General features: G+C 39.2%; 1 long non-coding RNA gene across 1 annotated transcript in view; it reads left to right on the top strand.

The window, feature by feature from the left end:
• LOC128659511 (uncharacterized) overlaps nucleotides 1–14,039 on the top strand; it is a 210,990-nt gene extending 196,951 nt beyond the window's left edge. The window contains exons 2-3 of the long non-coding RNA XR_008402413.1: nucleotides 11,119–11,197; nucleotides 13,810–14,039. This is a non-coding gene — a long non-coding RNA (uncharacterized LOC128659511). The remainder of the gene's footprint in view (nucleotides 1–11,118; nucleotides 11,198–13,809) is intronic.
• Nucleotides 14,040–20,690: the final 6,651 nt, after the last annotated feature.

Below are 20,690 nucleotides of genomic sequence, written 5' to 3' on the forward strand. Positions count from 1 at the left end.
AACATCAGTCTGCTAGTGTAATCTAATTGCAGTTGCCTGTCTGCCAGCGTGTGTGCCAGGCCCACTTGCCAACTAGTGCCACCACTCATATTTGTTGTAACAGTAGTGTAAATATTTAAAAAAAAAACTTTTTTGACTGTGAAACATCAGTCTGCTAGTGTAATCTAATTGAAGTTGCCTGCCTGCCTGCCTGCCTGCCTGCCAGCATGTGTGCCACTACTCGTATCTGTTGTAACAGTAGTGTAAATATTTAAAAAATAAACTTTTGACTGTGAAACATCAGTCTGCTTTTTTGTGTCAGGCTCACAGCGTATACTGTGCCCACTTGCCCAGTGCCACCACTCATATCTTGTTTAATAGTAGTGTAAGTGTACATTTAAAAAAAAAATTACAGGCAGGGGCAGACCACCCCACAGGTGCTGTCGTGGTGCTGTGATTCCCTTTGACCCTACAATAATGCCCAGTGTTCAAAGGCCACATATCATGAACGCGAAAAGTTCTGAGGAGGACCTAGTTAACTGGGTAACACAGGACACCCAATCTTCTACAGCTTCCTCTCCGAACCTAGACGCACCATCCACCTCCAGCTTAGCTTCGGGCACCTCTCAAGTGACCACTCGCCCGCCTGCCTCCACCACCAACACTAGCACCACAGCCGCTTCACTTGATCTGTCAGAGGAGTTATTGACACATCATTTTGAAGAAATGAGTGATGCGCAACCATCATTGACAGAGGATGTAGATAACAGTGATATGTCTCAGTCAGGCAGCATTACAGACATGGACGTACGGTGTGATGATGATGATGTTTGTACCCACTGCTGCTTCCTTTGTTGATTTGTCAGATACAAGTGAAGCGGTTGATGATGATGCATCCGTAAATGTCACGTGGGTGCCCGCTAGAAGAGAAGAAGATGAGGGGGAAAGTTCAGATGGGGAGACAGAGAGGAGGAGGAGGAGACGAGTTGGAAGCAGGGGGAGGTTGTGGCAAGGAGCTAGTGGGGAGGTTGTGGCAAGGAGCTAGTGGTACAGTCAGACAGCATGCATCGGCACCCGGGGTCAGCCAGACAGCACGCCAATCAACACATGCTGTTGCCAACACCAGAATGCCGTCATCGCAGAGCTCAGCAGTGTGGAATTTTTTTGGGTGTCTGCCTCTGACAACAGCGATGCCATTTGCAACCTGTGCCAAAAGAAACTGTGGGAAGTCCAACACCCACCTAGGCACATGATTTCACATCACAAAAGCCGATAGGTTGAACACATGAGTAGAAGCAGCACACAAACTCAAAGCCGCCATCCTCCTCCTGGTCCAGCATCTTCAGCCATGTCAACCACTGCTGTCCTCCTTGCCCCCTCTGAACCATCTGCCACTCGTCTCTCTTCCGTAGCAGTTCCTGCTCATCTGCCCACAGTCAAGTGTCTGTCGAAGACATGTTTGAGCATAAGAAGCCAATGTCCAAAAGTCAACCCCTTGCCCGGCGTCTGACAGCTGGCTTGTCTGAACTCTTAGCCCGCCAGCTTTTACCATACAAGCTGGTGGAGTCTGAGGTGTTCAAACAATTTGTAGCTATTGGGACACCGCAGTAGAAGGTACCCGGCTGAATTTTTTTTCACAAAAGTCAATCCCCAAACTGTACTCGATTGTGCGAAAGGAAGTAATGGCATGTCTGGCACACAGTGTTGGGGCAAGGGTCCATCTGACCACTGATAGCTGGTCTGCAAAGCATGGTCAGGGCAGGTATATCACCTACACTATGCATTGGGTAAACCTGCTGACGGCTGCCAAGCATGGAATGCATGGCTCTGCAGAGGAGTTGGTGACACCGCCATGACTTGCAGGCAGGCCTCCTGCCACCTTCTCTACTCCTCCTACTCCATCCTCTTCTATAACCTCTTCCTCGGCTGAGTCCTCTTCTTCTGCTGCGTCTTGCTCCACATCAAAGGCACTCCCCCAGCTCCGCAGGTACTATTCCACATCCCGGATATGGCAGTGTCACTCTGTCTTGGGGTTGACTTGCCTGAAAGCAGAGAGTCACACCGGAACAGCACTCCTGTCCGCCATGAACGCATAGGTGGATCAGTGGCTGACTCCGCACCAACTGGAGATCGGCAAAGTGGTTTCTGACAATGGAAGTAATTTGTTGGCGGCATTGAAATTGGGCAAATTGACACATGTGCTGTGCATGGCACATGTGTGTAATCTGATCGTACAACGCTTTGTGCATAAGTACCCAGGCTTACAGGACATCCTGAAGCAGGCTAGGAAGGCGTTCCTACACTGTGATGGCGAATTTTGCAGATATCCAGAGGCGAAACAACATGCCAGTGAGGCGTTTGATTTGCGACAGCCCGACACGTTGGAATTCAACACTCCTAATGTTTGACCGCCTGCTCCAACAAGAAAAAGCCGTTAACGAGTATTTGTATGACCGAGGTGCTAGGACAGCCTCTGCGGAGCTGGGGATTTTTTTGCCATGTTACTGGACGCTCATGCGCAATGCCTGTAGTCTCATGCGTCCTTTTGAGGAGGTGACAAACCTAGCCAGTCGTACCCAAGGCACCATCAGCGACATCATACCATTTGTTTTCTTCTTGGAGCATGCCCTGCGAAGAGTGTGCTGGATCAGGCCGTAGATGAGCGTGAAGAGGAAGAGTTGTGGTCACCATCACCACCAGAAACGGCCTTATCAGCATTGCTTGCTGGAACAGCGGCAACACTGGAAGAGGATTGTGAGGAAGAGGAGTCAGAGGAGGAATGTGGCTTTGAGGAGGAGGAGGAGGAAGACCAACCACAACAGGCATCCCAGGGTGCTCGTTGTCACCTATCTGGTACCCGTGGTGTTGTACATGGCTGGGGGGAAGAAGATACCTTCAGTGACATCACTGAGGACGAGGAACAGGACATGAGTAGCTTGGCATCCAAACTTGTGCAAATGGGGTCTTTCATGCTGTTGTACCTGTTGAGTGACCCTCATATAAAAAAGCTGAATGAGAAGGACCTGTACTGGGTGTCCACGCTACTAGACCCCCGGTATAAGCATAAAGTGCCTGAAATGTTACCAAATTCCCGCAAGTCGTAAAGGATGCGGCAGTTCCAAAATAAATTAAAAAGTATGCTTTACACAGCGTATAAGGGTGATGTCACAGCACAATGGGAATCTAACAGGGGAAGAGGTAAAAGTAATCCTTCGACTCCCATGACCATGCCGGCAAGGACAGGAGGCTTAACAGATGTGTTGTTGATGGAGGACATGCGGAGCTTTTTAACTCCTATGCATCGCCACAGCCCTTCGTGGTCCACCCTCTTGACTACTGGGTGTGCAGGCTTGACCTGTGGCCTGAGCTATCCCAATTGGCTATAGAACTTCTGGCCTGCCCCGCTTCAAGTGTCCTGTCAGAAAGGGCCTTCAGTGCTGCAGGAGGTATTGTCACTGAGAAGAGAAGTCACCTAGGTCATAAAAGTCTAGATTACCTCACCTTTATTAAGATGAATGTGGGATGGATCCCGAAGGGACTGATATTGGGCGATAAATTCAAGTAAAAAGGCCTAATGAGATGGTCTGCCTTGGGCTATAAATGGTCCACAAGCTGCTGTATGTTATCTTTGAATGCCGGATGACTTGCATGACTTATCCGCCACCAACTAGGGTTCAAGCCGCAATGTTTTAGGGCACTTTCTGCCAGGGAAACAAACATCAATTTTTCTGGCTGCTGCTACAGCAGCGGCTGCAACAATACCTAATTTTTCATGCATGTGTACATGCCAAATTTTTCTGGCCTCTGTGGTGCTGCACTGTGGCTTCAAAAAACAAAACAAAAAAAAGGCACGTAACAAGGATTAAAGTGATAGGAATAGTACTACTTAACACACCACTCATATCTGGTGGCACAGTAGATTGCATGCGCAGTGCCCCAAATTTGAAGTAGGAGGACTGATCAAGCATCTTTTTCCATCTCTCGGTTCCTAAAATCCATGCCATACACGTACCCTAATAGGGGACGTAACAGGTATTAAACTGATAAGAATAGTACTACTTGACAGACCACTCATATCTGTTGGCACAGTAGATTGCACGCGGTGCTCTGACAAAATGCAGAAGGACATTTGGCAGATGGACATTTGGCAGATGGACATTTGGCAGACAGACATTTGGCCGACAGATAGAAAGCTAAAGAATGTTCCGATTTCGGCTGAGGGCAGATACGTTCCAGAGTGCTCTGTTCTAATCAGAGCCTCGGGCACCGCAACTGCCTCTGGGAACCTTACCATGGGTCCCAGACCGCACGTCTTGTAATTCTCTGTCTGGGAAAACTATCAAATCTATCTATTGATCTATCAAATCTATCTATCTATCATACGTATCAAATGTATCTATTGCATCTATTGATCTTTCTATATAATCTATGTATCTATCTATCAAATCTATCTATCTTGTGGAAATGGGGAGTTTGCGGCTGTGCAAATGGACTGTTTGCGTTTGCGGTGCGTTAAACGGGGAGTTTGGTCTGTCACTGTGAAGCAGGCGTAACCCTTACACTACCCGATCGTTACAACATCATACCTGATTTTTTAAAGCACGTTATTACAAACGATTTAGGAATGTTAGGTGATTTCTGCCTTTTATGGATTAAAACCAGACTCTGCATCAACTATGTAATTTTCCGTGGGAGTTTTGCCATGGATCCCCCTCCGGCATGCAACAGTCCAGGTGTTAGTCCCCTTGAAACAACTTTTCCATCACTATTGTGGCCAGAAAGAGTCCCTGTGTGTTTTAAAATTCGCCTGCTTATTGAAGTCAATGGCGGTTCGCCCGGTTCGCCCGTTCGCAAACAGTTGCGGAAGTTCGCGTCCGCCGTTCACGAACCGAAATATTTAGGTTTGCGACATCACTATTGTGAATATTTTAATATTGTCTGATCAAGAACACAGTTGGTAAATGCATATTTGATTATTATAAAATATGATGGAACAGCATTTTTAATATTCTGTGTTGAGTACAAATTTGTCATCATGAGTAGACATGTACAGCTTTCGAAAAATTTGGTTTGGTTCGGATCGATTCGTATTGATTCGAGTTTCGGTTCGGATCGATTCGAATTCGGAAGGAATCGAATGAATTTGCTTCGGATTCTTTCGGATTCGTGAAAAATTTGGTTCGATTTGGTTTGATTCGGTTCGAATCGATTCAGAATTTTGGAATTTCGGTAAGTGTTAAGTGGGACGTGCTGTGTATTACACTAGTATACTGTACAATACTAGTGTAATACACGGCCATCCGAATCCATCCGAATCTACCGAATAAATTCAAATCGGTTCGGATTTATTCGGTAGATTCGGCACTACCGCAATTCGGAAATTCGAATTGATCCGAATCTCCAAATTTGACAAATTCGTCTGAATTTCTATTCGGACCGAATCGAATCGCACATGTCTAATCATGAGGTACAAAGAGCTTGTCACTGGGGCAGTACCTTGAAAGGCCAAATTCGCACCATTTTTAAGGGTACATTATTATACCATAGCAGTGCTGTCCAATCTAGTCACCAAAGGTACATATTTGCCTTTGAAAGGTACAATCTGCAAGGGTACCAATATGTACCCATGTTAAAGGGTACAGTGGGTGTACCTTTAAGGGTACTGCCCCAGTGACAAGCTGTTGTACCAATAAAGGTACAAGTTTTGCACATTGTTTCTGACAGTGCACAAAACATCATAGTAAGCAATGTAAAGGGCACTCACCTTCCTTCGGTGTACACTCCCAGCCTGTGTGCTCTCTGTTGCTGTGACTTGTCTCAATGCCTGTCCTCTTTACATCTCGATGTAGCAAATTCTGCTGACAGATGGCTAGAGCTCCTTTTCTCACCTAGGATTACTCTTTAATAAAGGCTATCAAGAGAACTATGCAAAAATGATCGCAGATGCAAATTGGAACATTGTTTAAAATGTCATGCCCTTTCCAGTCTATTTAAATTGAATTTTGACTTTACTGTCCCTTTAATTGTTTATATATACTATGCATATATAAAAACTTGAATGTCCTTTTAACTTGTGAGACAGTTTGTTTCTTTAAAGAACTCTGTTGGAAACTAGTTGTCATTTTATTAAAAACAGAAATAAATAAAAATAAAAGTGAGTAAGAAGTTGATAGTATCATATATATTTAGAACAAATCATGCCACACTGTTTCCAATCTTTCTGAAAGACACAAATGTTAACTAGGACAATTTGATTCAAGGTTATTCATTGTGATTATCCATTAAATGTTGAAACAAGCTGGTACAATATGGGAGATTGATAAGCGTTGATGCATTAAATAAGAGCAGAGGTGCATTAAGTGGAGTTTACACTGTTCACTCTAATAAAAAAAAGAAAAAACATATTAGCCTGTAAGACAAATCAAATATTTTAAGAGGTTTTGATTACTCTGCTATAAGCAGCTCTACCCTCAATATATTAAGTACACGGGTAAAAAAGAGCTTGTTTTAATATAAAATGTATCATCACCTCTGCATAACTGATTAACAGTAGTCTATGGACAGTTTTTTTTTTAAAGAGAGAAAAGAAAACACATGTTCCAGAGCCCATTTCCATTCCCATTCTGTTTTTTTTTTGTTTTTTTTATAATATAGAAACAATATTTTCCACATTGCTCAACACTCATATTAAATATATTTTAAAGAAAGACAAACAGAATTAGTTAAAATGGGATACTTAATACTGAGAGTTTACTTGTCGATGTAGAAGAAATATTGGAAGTTCTAGCCAATCACTTATTACTGTAAGTACAAGATGTATTAATACCATGTTTTTAATATCACATTTTGAAGCCAATGAGCCAGAAGCTGTTAAGTTATCCCCATTCAGATGACTCTAGTGAAATAAATCTCTCTGTTATGTTGTTGACATTCTTTCAATTGAGAGAAATTGATCCACTCTTCAAAAGTCAAATCATGTTGTATTGTTCTGTACAGACCATTGAAATAATACTTTTGTACCATTTTACAAAATAAATAAATACTTATTGATCTTGTTATAACTGAGTGCTCAACTTGATGTGCAGGATAACTATTTTGTTCTCAAAATGACTGCCTTTGCTACTAGTATACCCATCACTGCTGCGCTTGTCAATATTCCTCCTACTTCCTAAAATGTTTCCTCAAAAAAATATTTTTTGTATAAGAAAAATCTGTATTAGACACGTGCATTCATTTTCAGATGAATATGTGTTCATTTGAATTTTGGAACATTCTTCTATTCATCCGCAAAATGAGTAGACACATGGAAATGGAACCGAATTCACGTAGTATTAACATTTTTCATGTTTATTAGTCGTATTTGTTTAGTTTACATTTGCCACTTTCAGCAACAAAAATAAGGGAAGAGAACACAAGAAAGTGGGAAGTAGCTGAGATCATTTGACAAACCAGCTCGTTTGTTTGCAGTGATGTACAGGGGTTTAACTGTTCATGTGTACAACTTCCCCTGTCCAATCCTGACAGAGCATTACTATATGTTTGATGTGAGGGCTAGCAAGTAATGCATCAAATGCCAAATAGGCTTGTCCAATGCACTTTTAATCTAGCATAGGGAGGTGGGTTTCAAGGGAACATAAACCATCTTTGAATAACTTTCACTCTAGCTTCTGATCAGTGCTGTTGTGTATGCCTCTGTCAGCTTGCTGTTCTTTTTTTGTTGTTGGAAAATTGTGCATGATCAGATTTTTTATTTTCTACAACACCATAGTAGTTAGGTAGCAAACCTTTTCCTTTGGGTGTAAAATATATAACAACAACAATAACTTGGGTTTAGCGCTGTTGGTCTAATGCGTGTGCTCCATGGAAATCTATTGGGAGAAGAAGTTAACCTGGTCACGATATCTGAAGTCCTGAGGTTGGCGCTCATCGGGTTTCACTTGCACGCAAACTTTTTACTTTCAACTTGTAACATGCATACTAACCTGCCCATGTTAAAAGCTTGCTTCTAGCGAAGTTTGAGCGTGAGACGAAATAATTATCGCACCACTTGTAATCTAGCCCACTGTGTTTAACATGCATCGTATAAGATGACTTACATTTTTGAAAAGAAGTTGTTGAATTTTTTTGTGAAGACTTACCTAGCCAAGACATCCTTACATTATATCCTACAAAACCTTTTTTTTTGTATAATTGTATGTTCATTGCTATTCTATTTCAAAGTTCAAAAAGAAAATGTTCTAATGTGCTATATCAGGAATGGCAAACTGGGGACATCTGATTGATGGGCCACAACTTGAGAGTTCCCTGGTGGGATAAAACAGCAGACAGAAGCTGCTCTCCTTGCAACCTTACCTAAAATTGTCTCTGTGCCCCTGGACATTTTTAGTAAATATACTATTAGATGTTTGTTTCACAGCCATAAATTTATATGCAGCTCTTAAGTCTTCTATAATATTAATCTGGGGAGAGCAAAGTTAACAGGGAGCACTCATTAAAACTTAAAATTTGCCTTCCTTTTAGGTTTGTGAGAAAAAACCGCAAGACCTGCAGGGGAAAATGTTTAGAGAATACACCTAACCTGGAGGAGAATTTTCAGCTATGCCCATGGAATGCCCCTGGCTTTGAATTATATATCATCAATTCAAATTTCACAGTGTTTTTTGTATGTGCATTGTAGTTGTATTAGGATTTCTACTGGGCACCTTAAATAGTTTTTCTGCTGTGAAATACAATTGAATACAAATTAAAATTTTTTCCATAAAATGCGATTTTTGCCGAACAATTGTATTACAATTTTTAATTAGATTAACAAGGACAATTTGTTTACTGTGTTTTTCATTATCCATAGTATGCCTTATAGTATAACCAGAACTGACAATAATACACATTATTATTATTTTATTATTATTATCAGGTATTTGTAGGGCGCTAACAGGTTCCGCAGTGGGTATATAAAAACAATTACAGGAATCAAGTGGGTAGAGGGTAGGTGTGTCTAATGCATGTTTAAGAGATGTGGGAACTATACCAGTGCTGAGGGAGAGGTTGAAGATTTGTGTGAGTATAGGGGTAATGGTAGAAGAGAGGGATGGGAGTAGTTGTGAGGGGATGGGGTCGAGGGTACAGGTAGTGAGGTGAGAGGATAGTATAAGGGAAGAAACTTCTTCCTCTGTAATGGGGCAAAAGAGCTAAATTGATGGCTTTGTGGGTTCTGGATGATTGTGAGCTTTTGAGGGGGTGGGAGACTGGTCGATTTTGTTGTTGAAGTAGATGGCAAAATCTTGAGCTGAGAGAAAGTTGTGGTGGGAGGTGGGGGTGGGCGAAGAAGAGTATTGAAAGTGGAGAACAGACAATTTTGGTTTTGAAGAAAGAGTAGAGATAAGTGAGATAAGTGTGGGGAAGTATTGTTGCTTATATAGATTAAGGGCATAATAATAAGAGTTCAAGATGAACTTATAGTGAAGAAAGTCAACAGAACTCCAAGATTTTCTCCAGTGTTGCTCAGCAGTACGGCAACATCTGCGTAGGTACAGTATCAGAGGAGTATGCCAGGGCTGAGGATGAGTGTATGTTTTCTGAGCTATGGTAAGTGGGGCCAGATTATCAAGGACCGATGTAAGGGTGGAGTTATAGTAGCAGATAGATTCATCAGGACAGGAAAAGGAGGGGATGGAAGAGAGAAGAGGTTTGAGAGAGCTTGGGAGCTGTTTCTGATCTAATGACTTGATACTTCTGTGAAGTTTAGTCTGAGGGGTAGAAGGAGAGAGAGTTGTAGGGAGGGAGGTGATGATGCAAGTAAGGAGGTCGTGGTCAGAAAGAGGAAAAGGTGAATTTGTGAAGTTTGAGATAGAGGTGATGGTACAAGTAAGGAGGTGGTGGTCAGAAAGAGGAAAAGGTGAATTTGTGAAGTTTGAGATAGTGCATCGATAGCTGAAAATCAGATCAAGGGAGTGACCATCTTTGTTAATGGGAGAGTCAGTCCATTGTGACAGGCCGAAAGAGGAAGTGAGTTGCAGAAGTTGTTTTGCAGAGGAGGCAGTGGGATTATCAACAGGGAGGTTGAAGTCATCGAGAATGAGGGCAGGGGTATCTGAGGAAAGGAAGTAAGGTAGCCAGGCGGCAAAGTGATCTAGAAATAGAGTTGTGGAGCCAGGGGGGCAGTATATGACTGCAACGCGTAAAGAGAGGGGAGAGAATAAGCAAATCATGTGTGTTTCGAATGTAGAAAATGTGAGGGAAGAGAAGGGCTGTATTTGTTGAAAGATGCAACGAGAGGAAATTAAAATACCAATACCACCTCCTTGTCTATTGTCAGACCTAGGAGTGTGGCTGAAGTGGAGACCCCATGTGACAGTGCAGCAGAGGAAGCAGTGTCTGAGGGACAGAGCCAGGTTTATGTGACAGCCAGAAGATTGAGAGAGTGGGAGATAAAGAGGTCATGAATAGAAGTGAGGTTGTTGCAAACAGAGCGAGAGTTCCAAAGTGCGCAAGTGAAGTGGGTGGTGGCTTTAGATGCAAGAGGAATGAGATTAAGGTTATCAGAGTTTTGTTTTTAAAGTCTATTGAAGGGCACACATGGGTGTGTAGGGAAAGGAAGTTGTGGGGGACCAGTATTAGGGGGTATGTCGCCAGCAGCTAGTATGAGCAAGAGGGAGAATGACATGAGATGAGATGCGGATTTGCAGTAGTAAGACTGTTTTTGTGATGAGTTGCAAGGGGGAGAGAGAGTACAGTATATAGCACATTTATAACATTTTTTCTTAACGGTGTATCATAAATTTGTTACATATTTTACATACTAAAAGTCTCTAAATAAAACTTTTAATTGCAAAATATATTTAATTTTCTAACACCTTTAAAGCTATACTTTTATATGATATATGTATGTAAACCTTGTTTTGTTAGACTCCTACGCAGTTATATAACCTGGCAACCGATGAAAAATAATGTTGCTGCTAAGTAGAGAGGGTCATATTTTATTATTCAGAAATGAAAAGAGTAGTGCACAATGGAAGACAAATTAGGTGATAAAAATGAGTCAACAAATGGAACATCTCTCCTTATAAAATGCATTACATTAAAGACCAAATGCTAAGAATGCCAGTGTTAGTGTTAATGATGCACATTTTTTATTGTCAGCGAGCTACACATCTGACTATTGAAGGAAGCTGATCAGAACGTCAAAAAGCACTTTTGTTGGCACAGAATAGCTAATCAGGTAATTTCATTTCACTCATATCAAAATAGAGGCAATTTCCATTCTTATTTATCTTCAACACTTAAATGACCACTGAATACAGTAGATTTTAATAATTGACAAATACACAGTAAAAAAAAGAGAAAGCACTTTGAATTTGAAATGAGCAGTAGAAAATGTTCTTGGAAATTAAGCCAATTTTCCATACACCTCCATCATGTGACAGCCATCAGCCAATGACAAAATGCAGATACTGCACATTTGCACATGTTATAAAAAGAATGTGCACATTTTGATAATGGAAGAATATTGGAAAGACTAGTTAAGTTGCATGCTGTATCTAAATCATGACTTTAGTGTTCCTTTAAAGAGACATCAAGCATGTTGAGATTGTACTATAAATAGTTTGATTATGTACGGTTTAAAAATAAAATTTGCAATATACTTTCATTATTTAGTCCCAGACTCCATACTGAACACCTCTACATTCCACACAGTCATTGGTTGCACACTCTTCAGAACTATTTACAATGCTTCTTAATTGGCCTCAGTAGAGAAGGTGCCATTTTCTTTATGGATGACAACACTTATTTTTTAATATTTAACCCTTTTTCTGCTGTGCCATTTTCACACCTCTGTGCTAGAAGTGATTTTAATTGTTTAGCCCTTATTGCATTTACACATCAATTTAAAAAAATTTTTGGTGAGCTACCCACCCAAATTTTTCCTCATATTTTTAGCATTTTTAGAAAATAACTTCAGTTTGCAGAAATATCATAATATGAGGAAAAAAAACACCATATTAAATGCAATAAAACAACAATAAAAAATGACATCTTTGTGTCATTGGAGTACATACTCATATGGTATAAACAGTAAATAGCAGCACAGGAGTCTTTATTTCGGAAATATTTAAAACACATTTTATTGTCCCACATTTAGCATCAGTTCACTTTCCCAAAACAGCTAATTATATACTTATGGTTTCATTAAACCTCTTCTTGCCCGCTCGGCAGATTAGGGGTTAATAAGTGTAGGCAGGTGGAGGCGATGTTGAGGTGGGCAGGTTAGGGGTTAATAAATATAATATAGGGGTCGGCGGTGTTAGGGGCAACAGATTAGGGGTACATAAGTATAACGTAGGTGGCGGTTGGCAGATTAGGGGTTAATTATTGTAGGTAGCTGGCGGCGACGTTGTGGGGGGCAGATTAGGGGTTAATAAATATAATATAGGGGTCGGTGGTGTTAGGGGCAGCAGATTAGGGGTACATAAGTATAACGTAGGTGGCGGTCGGCAGATTAGGGGTTAAAAAAATTTAATCGAGTGGCGGCGATGTGGGGGGGCCTCGGTTTAGGGGTACATAGGTAGTTTATGGGTGTTAGTGTACTTTAGAGCACAGTAGTTAAGAGCTTTATAAACCGGCGTTAGCCCAGAAAGCTCTTAACTACTGACTTTTTTCTGCGGCTGGAGTTTTGTCGTTTGATTTCTAACGCTCACTTCAGACACAACTCTAAATACCGGCGTTAGAAAGATCCCATTGAAAAGATAGGATACGCAATTGACGTAAGGGGATCTGCGGTATGGAAAAGTCGCGGCTGGAAAGTGAGCGTTAGACCCTTTCCTGACTGACTCCAAATACCGGCGGTAGCCTAAAACCAGTGTTAGGAGCCTCTAACGCTGGTTTTCACGGCTACCGCCAAACTCTAAATCTAGGCCGGAGTCAGCTCACAGGAAAGCTAAACAGTTCCATGTAGGATCATTAACATTAAAATTGAGTACTGAAACCTGATTGGTTAAAAACAAATTGCAGCTGGTCTGTATACAATATTTTAAAGAAACATCATACCTCTGTAATAGCTTTGTAAATATACCGGGTGGCAAAAAAGAAAGGAAGAAAATAATTCCACATCAATCTATCCATAGTGATTGCTCTGTAACAAAAATAAATTTGCAATCTATTTAACTGCAATCTACTTAACATCATTCATTATAAATGAGACCGTGAAATTCTTACTCATATTCTGGTCTCATAAAATTGAATAGAAAAGCATGTGCATTATTGATGTATTTTATGTTTTTTTATCATTATGAAAAAGGAAAGGAAAGCGGACATGCAGAAACACATATAGCTATGCTGAAGAAATAGCCTATTATTTTCTTTTTAGCTAAGAATGTTGTCCAGGGATTAATTAAATGATCAATATCCCAAACTTCCAAATCTCTGATGTAAAAGGGGGAGAAGAAAGAAAGAAAGACCCCTAAAGCAACATAAGCCAAATCAGTAAACAAAACCAACATCACAAAAACCAAAAACCCAAAATGTCACAACTATAAACCACAACAAAGTTAACAAGCATTAATGAAAAATGACAACAACACTACAAGAACAGCAAAGTAAAAAATAAGAACAATAAAGTAAAGAACCATTAAACCAAAAGACAACAACAAGAAAAACAAAGTAAACAAACTTTAAACAAAATACAACTCAAGAACACAAGGTAAACAAACATCAAAACAAAACCCCACCACAATAAACCACAACAAAGTAAACAAACAGTAAGCCACATCATTAAATATCAAGAATTAATATTTATTACTCACAATTCAAAGTCTTCTCTACTTTCTTCATCAGATGTAATCCACAGGGGGAAAAGAAACAAACAAAATATCCAAAATGGAAAAAAATCCAAGGGGTCCTAATCAGAAAAATCCAAGTGGAAAACAAAATCCAATAGAACAGCCAGGACACCCTTATGAAAGGGGAAAGATGACAGGAAAATATGAGTGCGCTGCGAAAAACCATGAAGAACGGATGGGAGAAAAATAGGAGCTGCAGCCATCAAGGAGGAGCAACAACTGCTGCCGAAGACCAGAGGATTTTTTTTTCAATTTTGATGGATATTTTCCCTGTGAATTACATCTGATTTTGAGTAATAAATACTTGTTGTTCATGTTTGCTGATGTTTTGTTATAATTTTTGTTAACTTGTTCTTTTATTGTTGTTGTTGTTGTTTGTTTACTTTTTTATCTTTTCTTTTTAAGTTTGTTAAGTTTAGGAATGCCTAAAAGTGAGAGTGATATAAGTTAGAGATTTTACTTATCATAGTAGATGAGGTTGAAAAAAGATAAAAGTCCATCAATTTCAAACTATACAAATCTTAATATACTTACAATAAATGCTCCAGTTGAGCTTAAATTAGTCCCATTAAAAAAAAAGGTGACCCATTTAACACAAGTAATCATATTCCTGAATTCTGTTTCTAGCCAGAAATGTATCTAAACCATTTTTAAATGTATTTAAACCATTTGAAATGCATCTAGGATATTGGCATTTACTACCTCCTTAGTTAATGAGTTTCACAAATTGATTGCTCTTATAGTGAAAAAAATGTTTACGTTGCTGGAAATTAAGGGGCAGATTTATCCAGGGCCGAATGGCCCCTGATGCCCCTGTTTTCTCACAAGCCTTCAGGTTAACTGGTCCGCCTGCTCTGAGGCTGAGGACATCAATCCGCACGATCCTATATGATCGGGCTAATTGACACCCCCTGCTAGAGGCCGATTGGTCGCAAATCTGCAGGGGGCGGCATTACACAAACAGTTCACTAGAACTGCTTGTGAAATGATAAATGCTGACAGTGTATGCTGTCGGCATTCATCGATGTCTGTCGGACATGATCCGCTGAGCGTATCATGTCGGACAAACCGATGATAAATCGGCCCCTAAATCCCCTTTCCTCCAGCTTTAAATTGTGACCTCTTCTGCCATCTCTGTATATGGACTTGAATATATTTATGTAAAGTAATCATGTCACCTCTCAAGAGCCTTTTTTCTAGAGAAAATAAACTCAATGTGGCTTACCTCTCCTTATAGCTTAAATTATTAATTCCCCTTATTAGTTTTGTGGTCCTTCTCTTAACTTTTTCTAAGTCTGCAATGTATTTTTTTTAGATCCCCAGAACTGCACTCCATAATCAAGGTGAGGTCTTACCAAGGATTTATGCCTCTAGGACATTCCAAGTCATCCTAACAGTGCTGGGCTTTAACACCGTTAGGACAGCATGTAATGGCCTACCTTATATGGCATCCTGCAGCTTCCCCTTTTGATGAAGTCAAGAATCAGCCTGGGGAGCGTGCCTAGCAGTGTAGGTAGTCCCCCATGATCCGATCCTGGCCTACAAATCATTTGATTACATGAGTACGTGATTTTATTTTTACTAATGGTGTTTACTTTGGAACTTCGTTCTGATGTTAACACTATTGCACCGGCATAAAGGAGTTAATGTTTGTTTACTTTGTTGTTCTTGTAGTTTTCTTTTGGATTAATATTTGTTTACTTTGTTGTTCTTGTGTTGATGCCCTTTTTTGTTTGTTTTAGGTTTTTATATTTTAATTGATGTAAAGTGCAAAGCATAAACAAATGCGCACAATGAGTGCACTAAATATAAATATTAGTCTAGGTATACAATTGTATGGGTTACTACAGATCACCTCATTTTAATAAATAATGATTATACTAGTAGCCCCATGGAAAAAATGTACATGTAAACTCAAAATAAAAAAATACCCCAAATGAAGTAAAATGGTCTCTCTTGGACCATATGAGGTATAAACTTGAAAACAAACGTGTAGTGCAGGGGAGGGTAAGGGCACATAAAGGGCCACCTTTGGTCCCTGTAAACTCAGTATTATGTAACCTTATGAACTCTGAGAAAGACACCTTTGGGCCTCTTACAAAGGAGCAAAAATATAGAAGGCTATAGGAAGATTATAATAGGTAATGGGAGAACCACCTAATTGCTTATTATGGCATATTTGTGCCTTCTTGGATGTTGAAATAATTGAAAATAGGGTAATTGCCATAGAACAAAGTAAATTGAAGTGGTATTAACTGAACATGGGTGTATATTCTCAAGTCTGTTTCTGAGAGGGATAGGAGAAATCTAATGAATGAAAAGGCTTATCTAGGATTGCATTTGCAAATCTATAGTAATGCACAAATATCTTCAGGTAGAGAAGGAATTACCTATATATCTTCAATTATAAAGTGTGCAATATAATGCATAGATCGTAGCTAATAAACAAAATATAACAGTGACCTCTATATACCCTCAGATATAGATTTGGCTATTATTATGAGGAAGTGTATAGAAGCAAGCCAACTAGGCTTAAAATAAAAACAAATAACCATCCTTAGAGCTCTTTAACAAAGGATATAACCTATAAATAAGAAGGAATATCCTGCTGCCCTTAACGCTGGCAGCACAACACCTATTAGCTTATACAGCAAGATGTACTTATGATAAAACATATATCTACAATATTAGTGCTAACGGATAAGCTCATATAATAGTCTGATATATGTTATATTTTCTCTGGAGCTCTGTTGTTCTATTGTGAATACTGCCTATCAACAAAGACAAATAAAAATATGAGAGTGTAGTGATAACTGCAGTTTCATAAACACTAACATTTTCAAAGCCTAATAATAAATATCAAAAAAGAAAACAATCCTTCTTAAGTTCTTATATGAGATTTCTCCAAGATGTAACAGTGCTACCCACTATCCCCAAACATGGAGTTATCATCTAGTAGGCTATAGCTGCACACCTTAGAAGTGGTGGACAATAGAGGCCTTCAACTCATGTAAGGATTAGGCAGCTAAATAGTCAAAACTAATAACCTATAGTGAGAGAAGTATATGACAGAGGTCACTCCTAATTTACTACCTCTCATTAGCTAAAGGACCAGGTGTATAGGGAATAATCACCAAGTACATAAAACAGTAAAAAAAAACAAAAAAACTGAGCTTTAGCTTTACCTGCAGGTATACAACCGAACATGCACCTTCTAGCTACAGTGTACATGTGAACATGTATCAAACTGCAAGCAGTCATCATAAAGTTGTAAAAACTTCCTAAAATTATCCCTAGCACATGAAGCGTCCATAAATCATGACTTCTTTGGACTGCCACATACTTCATAACACATAGCTCATAGCTACCTTGTTTGTTATTTCAGTGTCCTTCAGTCCTGGCACCCACAAAAAATTAATTAAAAAGATCTCCAGTGGGGCAATTATCACACTATCTGCTGGTGTGCTCCGAGGCACAGACCATGGTGGTAAGATTGTTCTCACATGACACCTCACAGTCTCTTACGTCTTCTTTGAACTGTAGAGAGGTCAGTGTGTGGACTGTCTCCAGATTCTGCATATTATCGAATTGATTAGCAACTGCTGTGACTTCTGATTGCCGCCGCGCATCCAGTGTTCTCAGGCAAGACCTGCTTAATAGGGTCCTGAATAGGGTCTTCGCTGATAGAGAGGTTAAACAAGGCTCTTAAGGTTTGAACAAAAACTGCTTGGTAACAATCTTGCAAAGCACTAAGCTCATCTAGGATATGAGCAGCCATAGCCATCAGTAATGGGGAAGTTGACAATGACAAAGATTCAGGAATACATGGTATACCTATGTCACTTTGTTGATAAAGTTGATAAAGTGAGTAGCGGTTCCCACTATGGGGCCGAATTATCATAGTGCGAGCGGACATGATCTCATATTGCAGATCATGTCCGCTGCACATTGATAATTGCCGACAGCAGATGCTGTCTGCATTTATCACTGCACCAGCAGTTCTTGTGAACTGCTGGTGCAATGCCGCCCCCTGCAGATTTGCGGCAGCTAGCAGGGGGTGTCAATCAGCCCAATCATATAGGATCGGGCGGATTGATGTCCGCAGCCTCAGAGCAGGTGGACCAGTTAACCTTAAGGCTCGCGCGGACAGTGGGTGTCAATCAACCCGATCATATTTGATCGGATTGATTTCTGGCGATGTCTGTCTGCCGCCTCAGAGCAGGGGACAGGTTATGGAGTAGCGGTCCTGAAGGCTCGCCAGAAACACGGGGCATCAAGTTCCATACGGAGCTTGATAAATATGCCCTTATATATGTAGAAAAAGTTAGTGCAGCATTTTTCACTGCATGTTACCCAGAATCTTCCATATCCTGGGGGGGGGGGTTACAATGTTTGTTTACTTTGTTGTTCTTTTATTGTTGTTGTCTTTTGATTTAATGTTTATTTTGTTGTGGGGTTTTGTTTTTTGTGATACATTGGTTTTGTTTACTGTTGTGACTTATATTGCTTTAGGGGTTAATAGTGTAGTGGGTTTAGGTTCTGCTGGGGGTTATGTCATGTTAGGTGGTTAATAGAGTAATGGGGTTAGGTTGCATTGGAGATTATGGCACTTTAGGGGTTAATAGTGTAGTGGGGTTAGGTTGCATTGGGGGTTATGGCACTTTAGGGTTTAATAGTGTAGTGGGGTTAGGTTGCATTGGGGGTTATGCTGCTTTAGGGGCAAAAAGTAGGACATGCAAAATACACCTTTAGGAGCTGTAGGGATGTGTGTATAATATACATGTGTATACAATTATTTATCGATATATATTTTATTGTATAATGCAATAATATGTATTTTAAGCATTGTTGTGAATTAAAAAAAGTTTTATATATTCTTTATGTGTTTTTTTTTCTTTTAGGAAGATTTCCGTATCCGCAATTTTATAGTTTTAAATATCTGGATTATTTTTAATATTGCAAATTTAAAGTAATGCAGTCACATAAAACTATAAAGTCACGGATACTGTCTTTTATGATATATGAAAAATAAATCTTCCTAAAAACAAAACTAATCACCCAAAAAGATAAATAAAACCCTTTTAAAAAAGAATAACAATACTTAAAATTCATATCACATTAGATAATAAAATACATATGAATAAATAATTGTATGTACTGTGCATGTATTCCCACAGCTCTTATGGGTTTAATAGGGAGGTTTATTTTTGTCTTTATCACAGACATATTGAATATATAGGCATTCCGTGGGAGTTTGATTTGTGTTCCATGGTAGTAACTTGTACTTTAATAGGGAAGCATTGTCGTCAGTTTCTAATATTCAAAGCAAGCACTGCCGTCCATGTGATATAGATATATGCCTTTTCAACCACAGTGTGAGAAATTTAGAGCATGGTTATTGAAACTTAGTTCACTTAGTGTAAGCTACTACACATAAAAAAAATGTTGGTTTTGAGTGGCAATGTTGTCAGACTTTTGTTGAAGCTGCAATCCCTATTACTTTCTGTTAGATACACATCGCCTCTTATCGAAACAGAGAGGGTCAGATCACTTTCTTTGAATATATTGCCAGACACACCTGGGTCTGATGATGTATTGAAAATCAGGGGCTGAATATGGGAAGAACATTGAGTGTTATGAAAGGGATATGAAAACCAAAATGTTCAGGATTCAGACAGAGCATGCAATTTGAAACAAGTTTCCAATTTACTTCAATTATCTAATTTGATTTGTTCTCTTGGTATCCTCAATTCCTCCTGTATGTGTTTGTTAATTTTATCCTGTCTCTTACAAGTTTTATATCAATGTTTTATTTAAATGAATTGTATCCATGGACAGCGCTGCAGAATATGTTGGCGCTTCATAAATAAAGTATAATAATAATATCCTTTGCTAAAAATCATACCTAGGTAGTCTCAGGAAAAGCAATGCACTACTGAGAGCTAGCTGCTGCTTAATTGCTCTAAATATGTGCCTCTTGTCATTGGCTGACCCAATGTTTTCTGCTAGCTCCAAGTAATGCAATACTGCTAATTCAAAAAAGAATACCAAGAGAATGAATCAATTTTGATAATGACAGTAAACTAGAAAGTTGTTTAAAATAGTTATACCTAAACGTATAGGGACATGAAACCCAAATTTTGACCAAACTTGGGTTTCATGTCCCTATAAATTTAGGTATAACTATAAATGCATTTGAGTGTGAGTGATTGTATGCATTAAGAAAAAAGAGCATAAACAGTGAGTGCAATAAAAGCAAGAGCAGTCAAAACTGAGTGAGATGATAAAAGATATGTATAGGACAATCAAAATAGCAAACATTTTACTAAGAAGTCTCAACAACATCTTTAAATTTAAAAGCTTTACATGGCTTGTGAGGACATTGAAACTAGAAAGGCTATTGAAATCTCATACATTTTGTACAGTCATAAAGAAAATGCAACTGAAAAAGATGCAAAAATAATAGACAAAGAACACCAGAGAAAAAAGTAATCAAAATAAATCATGATAACAGGTCACTTTTAAAAACATGTAAGTTTCTACATATGAAAACCACTTTATACTGATACCATATATGTGAATCTAAGGTGATTCAAAAAACCATGGGCTAGATTAAAAGTGGTGTGCTACAGTTAGCACAGGTAGTGATAATCAATATCGCAACCTCACTAACTTATGCGCATATTACAAGTTGAAAGTAAACGGGTGCACTCAAGCACAAACAAAGCGAATTAGCGTGAGTGAAGAGCATAAAGTGTAATAGTTAAAAAAAAAATATTTGCCAAACACAAGTACATTAAAATAAACTATTAAACTCATATATACCTTGTTCAGATTAAAATATTTGATATATATATATATATATATATATATATA

Source organism: Bombina bombina, chromosome 5 (assembly GCF_027579735.1).
Source record: "Bombina bombina isolate aBomBom1 chromosome 5, aBomBom1.pri, whole genome shotgun sequence".
Taxonomy (NCBI): domain Eukaryota; kingdom Metazoa; phylum Chordata; class Amphibia; order Anura; family Bombinatoridae; genus Bombina; species Bombina bombina.